At 44.2% G+C, this 15,967-nt stretch overlaps 1 protein-coding gene across 1 annotated transcript in view; it reads right to left on the reverse strand.

The window, feature by feature from the left end:
• Positions 1 to 15,967, reverse strand: part of Uck2 (uridine-cytidine kinase 2) — a 71,158-nt gene that overhangs the window by 25,599 nt on the left and 29,592 nt on the right. The gene's annotated exons all lie outside the window — the stretch shown is intronic.

Here is a 15,967-nt window from a genome sequence, read left to right on the forward strand (position 1 = left end):
TTGTTTCTGCTCTGCTATTTGAGGCTTTTCTGCCACTTTCAAAGTGAATGATCCTGATACCAAAGTCCACACCCACACACCCAGCACACATTAGTGAGAGACTGCGTGATGGTTCTCTTGAAGGTTAGGGAAATCCTTCTGGTCCTTGTCAGAGAAACTGCCTCACCACAGATGCCACAAGTATTTCGAGAAATAAGCCATCATTTCCATGAGTGTTCAAAGGTAGAGTGAGGAGCATCTGTCTGAAACAATGTTCCCAGGCCACTATCACCCATCAACCTCTGTGTGTTTGCCCAGGTGTCAGAACAGTTACACAGACTTATCTGCCCCTTCTGCACCTGCTACGCTGAAGGTCAGGCCCTCCTGGAGAAAGCAGTCCTTAGGAAACAACAACATACAAATAGCTCCTCACTTCGGAGCTCCCATTTTAATCCCTGATCTCTAGGTGGGTAATTCACTGGTATTCCACATAGGACACCAGTGTTGGACCACATCTAAGAGAAATTCTGATGGCTGACAGTTGCCAACACAAGTATGTTCCCAGGCCTTTTCAGCGAACTGACAAACTCATCAGGCTCTATTGATAGAAAAGATGTTTCGCAATTCACTATCTGAGTTCACAAAATAATGTTCAGCTCTGCTCTCTTTACAGTCACGAGCATTTAAAATTAAACTGGCTTCCTTGGGACCACGACTAGGATAGTAGAGAACTTACCTAGCAAGCACACACAGGCCCCATGTCCAATCTTCAGTACTACTGGCAAGAAATAAGCCAAGCACCCATGGCTCATGCCTGTAATTCTAGCTGCTCAGGAGGCTGAGATCTAAGGATAGCAGTCTGAAGCCAGCCTGAGCAAGAAAATCCATGAGATATTTATCTCCAATCAACTACTCACAAAAGGCCAGAAGTGACACTGTGGTTCAAGAGGTACACAAGCCTTGAGCCAAAGAAGCTCAGGGACAGTACCCAGGCCTGGGATTCAAACCCCAGGACCAGCCAAAAGAAAAGAGAGAAAAATTAAAAGCCACGCACTGGTGGCTCACACCTGTAATCCTACCCAGGAGGCTGAGACCTGAAGATCACAGCTCAAAGTCAGCCCATGCAGGAAAGTCCATGAGACTCTTATCTCCAATTACCACCAGAAAACCGGAAGTGGGGCTATCGCTCCAAGTGGTAGAAGGCTAACCTTGATCAAAAAGGACTCCAGGCCCTGAGTTCCCCACAAACCAACAAGGGAGGGAGGGAGAAGGGTAGAAAGGAGGGAAGGTGGGAGGGAGAGAGGGAAGGAAGGAAGGAAACAAAGGAGAGAAAGGAAAGAAAGAGAGAGGGGGGAAGGAAGGGGAAGAAGAAAGGGAGTAGAGAGGAGTTCAGAATCAACAAATAGCTAACACATACAGTGAACATGATATATGCCAGCAACAGTTATAAGGATTTTATATACATAGTCATCCCTTGGTATCCTGAGTAGGATTTATTCCTGGGACCCCCAGAGATAAAGTCCTATGGATGCTCAAATCCTTTATAAAAAGGGATAGTATTTGCACATAGTCCACATCCATCCTCCTGTTCTAGGTTTCTTCTAACAGCTAATACAACGGAAATACTGTGTAAATAGCGTTTACATTGTATTGGTGGTAGAATATTGACAAGGGAAATGTCTGGAATTGTTAAGTAAAGATGCAATCTTCTAGAAACACAGGCTGGTTAAAAAACAGGGGATATGGAACCTGCAGGTATGGAGCCAATTCAAGCCAATGATGTGGGGGTTATTGGCCCTATCTTGCATAACAGGAAAACTGAGTCACAAAGAGGCAGATAAAGTGACATGACTGAAGATCCCACATTGGGAAAACAGCTGAGCCTGTCGGCAAGCCCCAACAGGCTGCCTTGAGGATGCAGGCTCTTAATCACTACACCGGCTGCCAAGGCAATGGAAGTACCTCACTTCTGAGAACCATGTACCCCTCCCTATGTGCAGGGAGTAAAATGTGTAAGCCTAGTACAATGGGAAACTTTCAGCAGAACTAGAACTCTAACCAGCCCCTTACTTGGTGGCTACAAAAGTGCTAGCTGGGACTCTCTAGATGTTAGAAGAAGAAAAAGAGAAAAGTTGCTTCTGATTCTGTCCAATTAGTTATCTGGTAGGAAAGCTTGACCAATCACATGCTTAAAGGGCCTGGGACCTACTGGGAAGTAGGGTAAGGCTACCTTGAACAAAAAAAGTTCCAAAGACCCCTTCTCTGGTGCCCACCTGAGTGGTGGGAGAGTACAAAATGGTACGGGGTAACACTTCCTTTTTCTTTTTTTTATGTTCGTCCTGGGGCTTGGACCAGAAATCAGACTAGCCACCCAGAAACGTTTGCCAAATGCCCTGTTAGTCCTCTGCCAACACCTGAACCTCATACCAAGAACAGAGCAGAAAGGAGTGTGGAGCCTGTGCCAGGAATACAGGTGAACCTACCTCACACCTCCTGGAAAATTGACTCACATTTTGAAAAAGGAAAAATATGGAAAGAAGAAAAAGGAAAAATATGGAAAGAAGAGGCTGCCAGGGGTCATGTGGAAAGGATGAGTGGTATAGGTGCATTTACACAGTGAAACATGTATGGTTCTACAACAGTGGACAGGTGTCTAAACCCAGAATGAGTGCATGCCAGGCACCAGTGGCTCATGCCTGTAATCCTAGTTACTGAGTTCGCTGAGATCTGAGAATTGAGGCTGGAGGCTAGTCCTCGTATACACAAACAAAAGAGGCTGCAGTTAACCAGCCAAAGCCAGACATGGTATGGTTCAAGTGCCAGTGTGGGCTGGGAATGTAGCTTAGTGGCAGAGTACTCGCCTAGCATGGTGAAGCCCTTGCTTCAATTCCAGAATACATAAACAGAAAAGGCCAAAAGTGGCTCAAGTGGTAGAGTGCTGGACTTGGGCAAAAGAAGCTCAGGGAAGGTACCCAGGCCCTGAGTCCAAGGCCCAGGATAAGCAAAAAACAAAACAAAACAACAACAAAAAAGTGGCAGCATGCCACTCTTGAGCGTAAGCACTAATGGTGTAGAGGCCTTGAACGCAACACACACACATTTATGTAAAATTACATCAACATAAAAAGTGTATCTAGAAAAAAGAATGACCATCTAAATTGTTTTGTATTATAATTCCAGACAGCCTCTTACCATAGTTTTTTTCTCAAAAAGCACTAATGAGGTAAGTCTATCTGCCCATGAGGCTAACATGAATCTGAGGTGGGGTAGCCAGGGCAGGCCTGATGAGTTGAATTGTTACACATCCCCAAACATCTGACCAAATCCTAATTTAGAACATCAGAGCACGATCTTATTAGGAAAAAGGACTTTTCCGATGTAATTATGGTACAGACTTTAACATAACCTTGGCATAAGGTCAATTAGGAAAAAGTGAAGATAAGGACACAGAAGAAAAGTGACAGAAAGGAGACTGAGAGGTGTGTGTGAAAGCAGAACAGCAGAAGCTAGAGCAGCACAACGCCTCCAGATCCACAACAACCAGCCAGTGCTCCCAGACATCAGGGTTTTGGTCTTTTAGTTCTCCAAACTGAATCCGAATACATTCCTGCTGTTTTAAGTGTGTAGCAATTCAGCCCTAGGGAACTAATAAAATATACCTGCCAGTTTTTAATGAGTAAGTTCAATTTCTTTTTTATGAATGGGAGAGGACATGCATACCTCCTTCAATTTATCCACTCCTTTCAGCCTTGCTCTCCTTCTAGATAATTAATTTCAGAGACCCATCATTGTGCATTTCATAATCTTTCCTTGCAGAACTTTTCCTGGTTTTTTTTTTTCTGTTTGCTCTAATAGTAACCTGTTCCTCTATGGAATACAAGTCTACACTATCAAATAAATATCCTGGTTAATAATTGCCATACACACTAAACCCACTGAGCACTACACAGTAGCTCTAGTTCCTCGGTGGCTACATACTTGCTTCCAGATTCAACAGGGTTACAGATATAGATCTTCAGAGTTGCAATCATTAGGTTGTTAAAGTGAGAAAGTGCTCATAAGTGATTTTATTTTTCTTCGTGTCAATCCTGGGGCTTGAATTGGGGCCTGGGTGCTGTCCTTGAACTTCTTTGTTCAAGGTTAGCATTCTACCACTTCAGCCACAGCTCCACTTCTGGGTTTTTTTGGTGGTTTTTTGTTTTGTTTTGTTTTGTTTTGTTTGAGTGGTTAATTGGAAGTAAGAGTCTCATGGACTTTCCCCTTCAGGCTGGCTTTAAACCACAATCCTCAGCTCTCAGCTTGCTCAGTAGCTAAGATTACAGATTTGAGTCACTGATATCTGGCTGGCAACATGCATTTTTAGGGAGCAAGGCCAACTACCCACCAACTACATGGTCTTAGCAAAACATGAGTTCCTTTAGAATCAGGCTACAAGAGAACCCTGAAGGCATCTCATGTAAGCTGCCTCTTAGGAAGTGAACATCCTCCCAATAAATTGGGAGTAATGGTGTCCATTCTACAAAAGGTCATGTTGATGGCTAAAATGTAACTTGGTTGGAAACATCATAAAGATTCCAGCCCTTATCTTCTTCACATCTTTAAGACTGTACAAAACCACATTATCATCCCAGTAAACCATACTTCACAAATAAATGACACCAGGGCAACAAGCCATGGCACATAACTATGATCCCAGCTATCATATGAGGGAGGCAGAAGTAGGTAAAAATGAGACACTATCTGAAAACAAAAGCAGGGGGGGAGGGGAAAGCAGGGCAAGTGGCTCAAGCAGTAAAGCACTTACCCAGCAAGCATGAGGTCCTGAGTTCAAATCACAGTATTACCAATAAAACAAAAGTGAAAACTGAGTATGTTCTGTTGAAGACAATGCCTTGCGCTGTAGGTGTAGTTCAGAGGTAGACCAAATGAAGGTCCTGGATTGGATCCTACAAATAGGCACAACATGGGCAAGGGAAAACACCTACATCTGCCTTCTAAGTGAGTATACTAATGGTATATGTGTGAAGTCCAGAACTCAGGAGGATAAAGTAGGAAATGGAAGAGTTTGAGGCCAGCCTAAGCTAAATAGCATGATCGTGCCTTAAGCAGGAAGGGGTCGCTTTTGTCCAACCACTGCCTAGATACATACTTAGGCTTTACTAATAAATCACCCTTTTCTATCTTTCCAAAGAAGGAAGAAAAAAAAACAGAAAAGAACTTCAAAATATTTCCATTGAATAAAGAAAACATAGCTAGTCCTCAATATATGGACACCCTAAATGATAGCTAACCTTTTTGTTAAGACTTTGGACATTATATTATTAATGTCCATTATTAATTATAAAATTAGTTTCTAGTACATTTGTTACAGCAAAGAAATAGCATTTTATTTAATATAGATTTAATATAGATATTTAATATAGATAGACTGTTCTCAGTAACCATTCACATACACTATTTACTAATGCTCTCTTTTTTTTGCCAGGCTTGGGGCTAACTCAGGGCCTGGGCACTGTCCTTGAGCCTCTTTGTGCTCAAGACTAACACTCTACCACTTTAGTCACGGTGCCACTTCCAGCTTTTTTGAAGGCTTCATACATGCTAGTCAAGCACTCAACCACTAAGCCACATTCCCAGCTCTACCCACATTCTTAATATCTAGCTTTTTAATTTGCCTTCCCATTTTAAGAAAGACAACTTTACCTAAAGGGCTTCATTTTTTTCTACATGTCCTATCATCATTGATGCTGTCGGGTTGTTTTTCTTACTGACTTTATAAAAGCTCTTTATATTAAGAAAGCTGGTTGTCACTTAGGTCAAATTCTTTCCAATTGTCTTTTTTTTTGGTGGGGGGAGGGGGGGTGTGGAGATGTAGAATCTAGGGCCTGGATGCTATCCCTGAACTAAAATAACAGGTGTGGAAGCCACCAGCAGCCAGCTGTCTTTTTATTTTATCTGCTTTTCTAAAAAATAACTTTGTTGTATTAAAGTGTTGTACAGAGAGGCTACTATTTCATAAGTCAGGTAATGAGTACATTTCTTTTTTGGACAATATCACCCTTTTACTTTGCCCTAGTTTCTCCATCCTATCCCTGTTCACAAGCTGTATAGTTCATTTTTCTTTTTATTTTAAAGAAATGCTTGCAAAAGAGATATGGTCAGATACATCTTGTATTGTTTATCAAGTTATATTTTAAAACAGTTCTTCACCCAAAGACAAATTTCCCTTATTTTTTCTCCATTTCCCACCTTCTTTATTCCTGTGTGGTTCTCTCCTTCCTTTCCCTTCAACTCCCAAGATCCCAAACAGATCACAGGAGGACCACAAGAGGGCACCAATCCAGGAGTTCCCTGAGCCCACTAAAGATAGGCCAGATATCCAGAGAGCAGAGGGCAAGCAACTGAAAGGAAATGAGATCTGAGAGTGGGTTGTAAGGAACTTCCTGTGCATATATACAAAGAGATACAGAAAGACCTACAGCTAGGTCCCTCTGGGACTCTTCAGGAAAGACACAACTGGCTCTGCTTTCAACCCTGTACAACAGCTGCACATATGCTACAGGAGGCTTTGAGGCCCACTTGCTGAGCAGAAACCTGCAATTGGGATGGTCCTCTGCAATGCTGCTTTTCTATAAAATACAAAGTTGTAAAAAAATAAATAAAAACAAAATACAAAGTTGTAGTTCCCACCCCCAGAAAGGGTTTCCAGTTAAACAGTGTGAGATCCTGTCTCTCCCCTGCCACAATGAATACCTAAAGTAACAAATGCAGCCATAAGCATGGGAAACATCCTCCCCTGCCCTGTCCCCACCTCCCCTCCCCAAAAAAATGCTACCCTACACTAAGACCAATGGGAAATTTCTGTCCAGGCAAGCCTTGTATGAAATGACATATATAGCTGAAGACACTAAATCAAGCAGTGCTCTAAGTACTCTTTGTCCTGATCTCCCTCTGATGTCTTCCCCTCCTCTTCCTTCCCTCATCTCACCTGCAATGCTTCCTGCAGCATCCCCTGGGGAAACTCCTTGTCCAGTACTGTCTATACATAATGCAGTGGGGAGTATGAATCTCTTCCTCCCGCATCATCACGTAATACCCGATTGCCAGATACTGCAGCTCAGTAACTGCTGACCCTCTTCTTTCCATTTCTTTCTGGAGATGGAGGGTTCGTGATGGTTTACAAACAATGTAAGCATACTTAATAATTAATACCATGGAGCTAACAGGTCTCGTCCTTCCACTGGCAAGGACTTACCTGGCAAATCTTTAGACACCCATAGCAGAGTCAAGCCCTCTATAGGAGGCTATGGGACATAAGTGACACTTCTCAGGTATAACCACTAAAATCCAGGTTTCTTCCAGATTCTGAGTCCTAAATCATATTTTGAAACCACACAATAAGGCTCCCCTTATTGTGCTTCTTATCCTCTAATCCTTTTCTTAATATAAAATTCAATTCACTCACTCACAAATTTGTAACTTAAAAATTACTATCTTGCATTACTGAAGGATAACTATATAAAATCTCAATTTTACAAAAAAAGTTCTATGTAAACGTGCATGCATGTATTATAAATCGAAGCTGGAAATGGAGTTGTGGCTCAATTGTTATACAGCACCGGCCTTGAATTAAAAAGCTAAGGAATACCATATGGACCTTGAGTTTGAGTTCATGTCTCAGTACTAGCAAAAAGAAAATAAAAGAAAGGAAGGAAGGGAGAGAGAGAAAGAGAAGAAAAGAAAAGGAGAAAAGAAAGTAACCCTTGGCTTGAAAAGACCAGCTGCTTCTTGACAGAACACAAACATCCTCACAGGAAAGTTCACTCACTGTAGATGTAGAGCACGTTTTCTCCTTATACAAATGAACAAGATCAGGTTCCCAGCATAATGGTCCCCCCTCCCCATCCCCATCCCTCAGGGCTGGTAGGGTCCCAGGACACTGAGCATGCTAGCAAGTGTTATGCCACTGAGCTACAGCCCAGCCACAAGCATGATGATGATTTACTTCAAAGTGCTGATGAAAGCCAAACTGCTCTGCATCAAAAATGTGACAAAGAAATAACATTAAAATTGCTAATGCTTGCAGATAGATGGAGCAAAATCTTCCTTTCTCCATATTTTTCTTTTCTGCATGGCATCACAGCAAAGGGCCAACATGACTCATTCAACACTATTGCCTCCACTTCTTTGCTCCCAACTCCTCTCCATCCTACCCTGCCTACCTTTCTGTGTCCCCAAAGATGAGTCCCAGGTGCCTAAAGAACCAATTAGATTCTATCTGGGCGTGCCCTTAGGCCCCGAAGGGACAGTGCCTTCTGAGAGCCCATCACAATAGCCTTGTGACTATCTTTTCTAGCCCAAAGTTCCTATAGAATTACATGTCTCCTATGCTCACCATCCAGGCAGTAGAAAAGATCTCTACATAGTCATATGCTGACTAACATCCTGAAGTTCTGTTTTTCTACACAGGGAAATCCTATGGTTTCTTCTGTTTCCTCATAGAAATCTAACATGCTTCTGTGGAATATTTCAGAAGTTGCAAATGGGGAAGTGAAATAAAAGTGCATGACATTTATTGAGAACCTCTCTACATCCAGAGAGGGCACAAAATGTTTTAGCTGTCCGGCTCAACGTCACTTGGCAATGACACTGACCTGTGAGCTGCAACTGAACGCACCTGGAGGCAGTCTGCTACCAAAGGCCACCTGCACAGACGTCACAAGTCACAAACAGTGGTATCAGGCATACACTAGCTGCTCCTTATGGAAACAATGTGTGTGGAAGAATTCTCAGCTTTGCTTTTCTAAGATTAAGTTGTCCTAAGGGCTGGCAGTTAAAAGGGACTATGTAAAAGCCAGGTCCTGGTGGCTCATGCCTATAATCCTATCTATTCAGGAGGCTGAGATCTGAGGATCACAGTTCAAAGCCGGCCCAGGCAGGAAAACGTCTGGAGACTTATCGCCAGTTAATCACAGAAAAACCTGGAAGTGGAGCCTTGGTTCAAGTGGTAGAGCAGGAGGAACCTTGAGCACAAGAACCGCAGGGACAGTGCCCAGGACAAGAAAGAGTTCAAGCCCTAGGACTGGGGGAAAAAATGTTGAGAAGGGGGACACTATGTAAGTGAAACACTACTGCTAGCAAAGTTGCATACAGAGAGATTTTTGACACCAAAGAACTCCAGTCTTCTCTGTGCCTATCAGCTACTACTGCCTGACTTCAAGACTGGGCCAATCCAGACACTGGTGGCTCATGCCTGTAATCCTAGCTACTCAGGAGGCTGAGATCTAAGGATTACAATTTAAAGTCAGCCCTGGCAGGAAAAGTCCATGGCACTCTTAACTCCCAAAGTGAGTGAGTCTCTTATCTCCAATTAACCACCAGAAAACCAGAAGTGGCACTGTAGTTCAAGTGGTAGAGCACTAGCCTTGAGCTGAAGAGCTCAGGGACAGTTTCCAGGCCCAGAATTCAAGCCCCACAAACAACAACAACAAAAAGACTGAACCAACCAATACCCTGTGGCAAGCCTCAGCACACAGCACTGACCTGGCCCCACTACTCCCCTGGCCACAGTGACTAATTCCACCGTTTGTAATGCAGCATGAAGATATACACTCTCCAGAGCAGGAAAAGGATTCGCTTTCCTGAGACTTTCATCACCTGATGGAGCATGCTTGGTTTGGGGCAAGGAGCTAGGCTAGCTGGGAGGGAGAGAACATGGAGGGTTCGCAGGGAGAACAGTAGCACCCAAAGTAAAAAAAGCCAGGGCTTCTTCCCAGGTTTGAGAAAATTGCATGGACAGAGAATTTATTTAGGTCTCAAATGCAAGGAAGGTTGAGGGATCTGGGCCCAAGAGGTCACACCAACCACATGTCAATTCACAGCGAGCTGGGGCAAAAATGACAAGAAGAGTAAGCTGAAAACCAGGAAGAGGGTGTTAAGTTACCCAAGTCAGACAGCAGCCAAAAACAAGGCACTGGGTCTCTAACAAGGGAGGGAGAGATGAGGAGAGAGGGACTCTTACCCAGAGGATGCCAGAAGCCTCTCCTGCCAAGGAGGATGGGACAATGAAGAGCTGGCACAAACTCTACACCTGTATTAGGGAGTTCAAAGTACACAAGAGAAAATGTAGCCTCTGTATGTGGATTTAACTTTGCTGTAAATGTTGCAAGTCTGAACTTGTTCATCTGTTTTTATTCTTCAACACACACGGATATTAGACATGTAGCCATAAAGCTATCCCAGCAGGAGCCATCCAGCAAGTGCCAGTCTAGAGAATCTGAATTTGTAGTGTGCCCAGCTCCAATACTCACTGCTAAGAAGACAGGACCTGGAGGTCTCAGAATAATTAAGACAAAACAGAACCATGGGCCCCCTCTACCTTCAGCAGCAATACATCCCCTTCCTTGCAAAAAAGGTCTCTAGCCATGTCCATGCAAACACTGCAGAGAAGAAGTTGCTATGGCAACTTGCAAAGGTGCTAACATTCTGCCTCCTCCAGTTGAGCCTCTCCTGGGCTCAGGATGGAGCAAGTACACCAAGCAGAGTCAGCATAAGAGCCCTACAAAATGGGATGTGAAGCAGGAGTTGCTAGCTCAGCAGAATCTGTGACATGACCAGACACTTCTTATTGCAAAGCCTGGCATAACCTTTCTGGACTTGGCTATTTCTCCAAAGACAAGTTCCCAGGGCCAATCAGAGCAGCTGGCAGCTTGCTTGTTCACCTGTCACCAAATTACACTGCTGTAGGCAAGGCTGCCAAGGAGGCAGATGGGAAACCACAGCCATGCTGTGTAGCTTCCAGGGCAATACTACACAGATAGGCAGCACAGGGCAGGGAGAAGAACTGCAGAGACCCACAAAGGAATCCTTGGTTTCACCAATTACAAGCCAAGCAAACTTGGGTAGCTTGTTTTAGCTTCTCTGAGGACACAACTCTAACACATACACTCCCCCCGCCCCCGCTTCTTTCTTTCTCTGTCTGTGTGTGCGCGCATGTGCACACATGCATGCATACATGCATGCCAGAGCTAGGGCTCAAACTCAGGGCCTAGGTGGTACCCTCTCAACTTTTTTACTTAAGGCTGGCATTCAGTGAGCCACAGATGCACTTTCTGGTTTTTTGATGGTTAACTGAAGTCTCATGGATTTGCCTGTCTGAGTTGGCTTCAAACCTCTATCTTCAGAGCTCAGCCTCCTGAGTTAGTTAGGATTACAGTTGTGAGCCACTTGGCTTGAACCATCTCTTTTTTGGGCGGGGGGGGGGGGGGGGCAGTCCTGGGTCTTGGACTCAGGGTGCTCAAGGCTAACACTCTACCACTTGAGCCATAGCACCACTTCTGGCCTTTTCTGTTTATGTGCTACTGAGGAATTGAACCTAGGGCTTCATGCATGCTAGGCAAGTACTCTAACTCTAAGCCACATTCCCAGCCCATGCCCTCAACTCTTTAAGAATGTTCTGAAGGAGCAAGGCTTTCTCCATCATTCCCATGCTCACCTCCCCCACCATCTCAGAGTACCAATTGTAGACGGTGATCAGTAAAACTTCTGACCCACTCTCACTCAATCTTCCAGCAGATCTCCTAGTGGGGTGAGTCAACAATGACTCTCTTAAGGAGAAAGCTGAGAGGGGGTATAGAAGGGAGAGAGAAAGGCAACAAGATGAGGCAGAAAGACAATCAGATGTCAGCCAGAGCCCACAGGATGATATCCAGGCATGCAGGGACAATGGCACATCATTCCAATGCTGCTGCTTGGCACCCAGCCGTCAAACTCACTGCAAACTGCTATTCCTGCCTTGCTGTGTGAGCACACACTGCTTCTCAAACGCCACCCTGCAACATGCTTGCACCCACCTCCCTTCCATCATCCTGGCTAGCTCATCCTTCCAATCCCACCAGCTCAGTCATCACCATCTGTTGTCTGCCTTCTCTACTTCCTCATTCGACCCCCACCCCCCTGCATGCAATTCTGCCTCTTCACGGTGTTCCTACAGGGCTCTGCCTTCTGTACTTGCCACTTACTCACTGCTCTGCTTTGTCATTGGTACACCAGTAGTCTGTCTAGTGCCTTACACATCTTTGCATGCCAGGAGCTAGAGATACAACAGGGCACTCAAGGCTGGCAAAATAAATTAATGAGTCAAGTTATATTTACAGCTTATACTGCCTGCTGCCTTGATGGACTCTGATTGGCTACACAGGAACAAGGCTTAGGAGGGAAATGAACACAAATACTGGCTATGCCTGACTAGCTGTGATGCTTGGAAATTTTTCTGTGGACCTTGCTTTTATTGTATATTGAAAAAACATGAGCCAGGCAGCAGTGGTACACACCTGTAATCCTAGTCACTCAGGAAGCTGAGATCTGAGGAAAGTGTGAAACCCTCTCCTACAATTAACCACCAAAAAGCCAGAAGTGGAGCTGTCACATTTAAGTGGTATAGAGTGTTAGCCTTGAGCAAAAATATTCAGGGAGCTGGGTGCCGTGTCTCACACCTGCAATCCTAGCTACTCAGGAGGCCAAGATCTAAGGACTGTGGCTCAAAGCCAGCCAGGGCAGAAAGTCCCCATGAGATTCTTTACCTCCAATTAACCACTCAAAAACTGGAAGTGGCACTGGGGCTCAAAGTGGTAAAATGCTAGCCTTCAGCAAAAGATATCAAGGACAATGCCTCAGCCCTGAGTTCAAGCCCCAAGATTGATACATATGTACACACACACACACACACACACACACACACACACACACACACACAATGATTACTACCATGCCAGGCATTGGTGGTGGTTCATGCCTGTAGTCCTAGCTACTCAGGAAACTGAAATCTAAGGATCAGGCTTGAAGCAACCCAGTAGGAAGGTCTGTGACATTCTTATTTCCATTAACCAGAAGTAGAGTTATGGCTCAAGTGTAAACTGCAGCCTTGAGCCAAAAAGCTCAGGGACAGTGCCCAAGCCCTGAGTTCAGTACCCAAAAAAAAAAAAAAAAAAAAAAAAAATTTTTTTTTTTTTTTAACTGTGGGGCTGGGAATATGGCTTAGTGGTAGAGTGCTTGCACATTTGAAGCCCTGGGTTCAATTCCTCAGCACCACATATTTAGAAAGAGCCAGAAGTAGCACCATCGCTCAAGTGGTAGTATACTTGAGCAAAATGAAGCCAGGGACAGTGCTCGGGCCCTGAGTTCAAAAGACCCAGGACTGGCAAAAAAAAAAAAAAAAAAACCTAAAACTATATATATACCTACTGAGATGATCAACTCATAGCAAGGCACAAAGAATCTAGTCTTGCAACTTTCAACTTCTCTACTCTGCCACTCTCCCCAATGTGCCATGCTGGCTAGGATAAAGAAAAAGCGTTCCTGGTCTCCATACAGTCCTGGTGGCTCTGTGACCATCTCCCTGCCCCCACCCTCACCCGCACTCCTGGGACCTCCACGTTCCACAACACAGATGGCACTGGTATCTACAAAGCCATCTCCAGTACAGATGGTCTCCAACAGACGTTTACCCAAAGCAAGGTTCACACAGCACCCTGGTGCCCTGCACTGTTCAGACACCCATGGAAACCCCTGAATGCACACCTCACAGGGCAAGTGGCAGGTGGTTGAAGCAGGACAGGAGCTTGCAAGGAAAAGGAAAAGTGACTGAATATACTGTAAAGACAGTTTTGCTTCCTACCACGCTAGGTTCCGTTCCTCTTGAAATGTGTTCAGCTGTGCGAGCTGCTCTGAAGCAGGATGAAGGATGTAAGGTCTGTTGCTATATATAAGCACTTAATTTTAGAACATCTTTGCTATAAAATAAAGGGAGATTCAGATGGAGATGAGTATAGATGTTTGCAGAATGAATTTGGCAAGCATAACATACTGCAACTAACTACCCTCTGCATACTGGAGGCCTACTACTGAAAATGTCCTGCAGAGAGCCAGTGGGATCCTGTCTATTATGGTCTGTCATGTCAAGGATGAAGAACATGCTTTTCTGCTGGGCACGGGTATATTCAGGAGGCTGAGATCTGATGCTTGTGCAGGAAAGTCCATGAGATTCCCCAGTTGATCACACACACACACACACACGCCAGAGGTAGACTGGGAATGTAGTTTAGGGGTAGAGGCTTGCCTAACATGCATGAAGACCTGGGTTCAATTCCTCAGTACCACATAAACGGGGGAAAAGCCAGAAGTGGCACTGTGGCTCAAGTGGTGGTAGAGTGCTAGCCTTGAGCAAATGGAGCTCAGGGACAGTGCCCAGGCCGAGTCCAAACACCAGAACTGGCACACACAAAAAAAAAGAAAAAAGAAAAAAGCTTCTCATTTATTTAAAAGTAGGATAGTTTGAAACAGAGACAGAGCTGGGCAGGACATGTAGCTCAGTAGTAGAGTACTTGCTACCAAAGCCCCTGGGTGCAACCCCCAGCACTGCAAAAACTAAATAATGAAACACTAACAAGAAAAAAAGACCTTCACCAGCAAAGCAACAAAGGCCTAATAGCCATCATCTACAGAGAATTCAAGAAACTAACCCCTTCCAAACCCAGTAAACCAATTATTAAATGGGCAGGGAGGGCTGGGGATATGGCCTAGTGGCAAGAGTGCTTGCCTCGTATACATGAGGCCCTGGGTTCAATTCCCCAGCACCATATATACAGAAAACGGCCAGAAGTGGCGCTGTGGCTCAAGTGGCAGAGTGCTAGCCTTGAGCAAAAAGAAGCCAGGGACAGTGCTCAGGCCCTGAGTCCAAGCCCCAGGACTGGCCCAAAAAACAAAGGGGGGCAGGAAGCTAAGAGAGACTTCACAGAAGAAATAAAAATGGCAAAGAAACATATGAGGAAATGTTCAACATCCCTGGCAATAAAGGAAATGCAAATAAAAACAACCCTGAGATAGCACCTCACCCCAGTCAGACCGGCCTACACTCTGAACTCAGGCAACAATAAATGCTGGAGGGGGTGCTGAGAAAGAGGAACCCTTCTGCACTGCTGGTGGGAGTGTAAACTAGTACAACCACTCTGGAGAACAGTATGGAGGTTCTTCAAAAAACTCAACATAGATATACCCTATGACTCAGCTAGACCACTCCTAGGCATGTATCCAGAACAAGAGGATCCAGGATACCACAAGGACACCTACACATCCATGTTTATCACTGCACAATTCACAGGATCCAAAATATGGAAACAACCCAGATGCCCCACTACAGATGAATGGATCCAAAAAAATGTGGTACCTATACGCATTGGAATTCTACACAGAGATTAGAAATGATAAAATAATAGCATTCATAGGGAAATGGACAGATCTTGAACAAATAATGTTGAGCGAGACAAGCCTAGAACACAGAGATCAAAGGCACATGGTCTCCCTGATAAGTGGATGTTAGGGGGGAAAAAAAGAAAAAAACACAGATCTTATCTGTAAAATAACAAACATCTTTGCAAATGGTATTTCTACCTGTTCTGGTCAGTGACTTTACACCATGTCCATAAAATCAAATAATTACTAAATAAACATAAAAATGTCTAGGATAGTCCTAGCAGAGGACCACAATAGCTCAACAGCTATGTACATATATATGACTATATAAGATGAGGCTAAGCAAAATGAATTCCAAGATATGGAAACAAGAGGATTTTATTGTTGTCTCTAATGTACTATGTGAATTTCCTATGGCTTATCCTCTGGTGTTACTGTATGATTCAGGCACACTGGATATTGTATATGTTTATCTGAACTAGGGAAGGAAAAAGGAACATCAGAAGGGTGAGACAAAGAATAAAGGGCGAACCAATGCAATAGTGATACTCATAAGACAATATGTTGGAAAGGAACTGTACAACTAGCAGGCTGGGAGGTAGGGAGGGAAGGTAAGAGAAAAATGAGGGAAGGTGTAACAAGTATGACTGCACTACCTAACTATGTAACTGTAAACCCTCTGTACATCACCTTGACAATAAAAGTAAATTTAAAGGAAAAAAGGTTGGCAAACACCATG

This window comes from Perognathus longimembris, chromosome 11 (genome assembly GCF_023159225.1).
Source record: "Perognathus longimembris pacificus isolate PPM17 chromosome 11, ASM2315922v1, whole genome shotgun sequence".
Taxonomy (NCBI): domain Eukaryota; kingdom Metazoa; phylum Chordata; class Mammalia; order Rodentia; family Heteromyidae; genus Perognathus; species Perognathus longimembris.